Here is a 1,889-nt window from a genome sequence, read left to right on the forward strand (position 1 = left end):
AGTGACCACACAGGGCTTGTCTGGAAGCATAAATGGGCTTCTTCAACATAGCACATTCTTCAGATGTGAAAAGAGCTTCAACTTCAATGGACTGCAAAATCCTAAGTGTAATGCTTGAAATATATAATTTTATGGACAATTTTAAAAATCTAAGTTCCATAAGATGGGACTGAGAGGAAATATGTTGGAACAAATCTAAACATTTGGAGGCATATATGTAAGAAAAGATCTTTCATGGCTAAGTTATGACTAGACCAAGCAGAACTCATTGTTTTATGACCAAGTACATTTCACATTTCTGTATTTTACTTTTGCAAAATTTAGCATTATACAGATAAAATGCTGTTGAAGAAAGCATTTAACCTAATGCCAAGGATTTAGTTTAGGGGATATATTATTAGGAATAGAAAAGCATATCATATTAGTTTAATGGTTTATTTTATGCCCTATTTTTAATGGGGTTTTTTTTAGGCCCTTATTTGCCTATTGTGACAATCAGTGAAGTAAACATCATGCATATATTCAAAATCTAGTATGGCTTTCCTCCTGTAAGAGCACTATGTCCCTAGTGCAAGGTAATACTTTTTTCTTCAGACAATAACATTTCTCCAAATATAAAATACAAAAGAAAAGCCCAAAATACCACACTTTCCATTATTTTTCTGTTTCAGAAGACTATTTCTGTGACTCCTCCCTGAACCATAGTCATACATTTTAAGGCTACAAGTTACCAGAGAAGTCAACTCACTGGCACAAAATATTTTTACCTACAAGAAGTATTCAAATGCTGTTAGAAACATAAACACTGATTTTAAAGCTGTAGTGTATATACCCTTGGAAAAGAGTAGGATGCACAAAGGGTGACAGCAAATGGCTTATTTACAACCCTACTGCAAGGGTAACAAGGCATTCTCTTGACTGTATTGTCAAAGTTTTGAGCACCTCATGAATTTTTGCAGCAGTAGAAGGTTCAAAAAACAGTAAGAGCAGCAGGCAAGGAAGGAAGAACATAAGTATCAATGATATTATGTGTGTTAGTAACGTCTCTCTCAAGACCTAGAAGCCAATTGCAGTCATGTGGCTGGGAAGACACAGGTGCAGAGGAAATCTCATGAGAAACCACATGGAGAAGATGCCTGACCTACCATCCCATCACACCACTACTTCAGCCAATGGAGAAACAAGCTGTACAGTACCATTTTACAACTTCTTTAAAGTTTTATTTGCCTCCTTACATATTATGCCTGCACTTGTACTCTTACTTTCAAGGATACAGCAGTGGCAGGGAGGTCATTTGTTTAAAATCTTCCAATAAAAGAGTTATAAGCATAAGGAGTGCTAAGTTTTTTCATATGAACTCATTGAACTGCAGGAAAAGTCTTTAGATAACTTTAATAAGTTTGTTGGGCTTGTTAGTCCTACAAAGGGACTGCAGGGAAAGCATTTCATATGGATGTGGAGTTATTAAAGTCTGGAAGAACCAACCTCCATGAAAGAGTCTGTAACCAGTAATAGTAATGGCCTTGGAGCAAGAGGCAAGCACTGAAAAGATAACTTGTATCACTCTTCAGTGCTTCCAGAGATTTATAACAAGGACATGGCACAGTACCAGTATAATAAAAGAAATCTTCAAATACCCTACCCTAAACATCCAGGTAAAAATTATTTTTTGTGATTTTTACCTTCCATGATATTAAACAACTGATCACTGTGGCAATATCTTATCCTCTTGGATTCCTACACCAGTTCAGTGGTATTTTTGAATGATCAAATATTACATGCTGAGAAAAGTAAAACTTTTACTGTATTGTATTTAAAAGATTAAGTGCTATAGTATACAGATATACACAAAACTGGAGACCTCTATTTAGTGCTACTCAGAATATCCA

Source organism: Parus major, chromosome 2, assembly GCF_001522545.3.
Source record: "Parus major isolate Abel chromosome 2, Parus_major1.1, whole genome shotgun sequence".
Lineage (NCBI taxonomy): Eukaryota > Metazoa > Chordata > Aves > Passeriformes > Paridae > Parus > Parus major.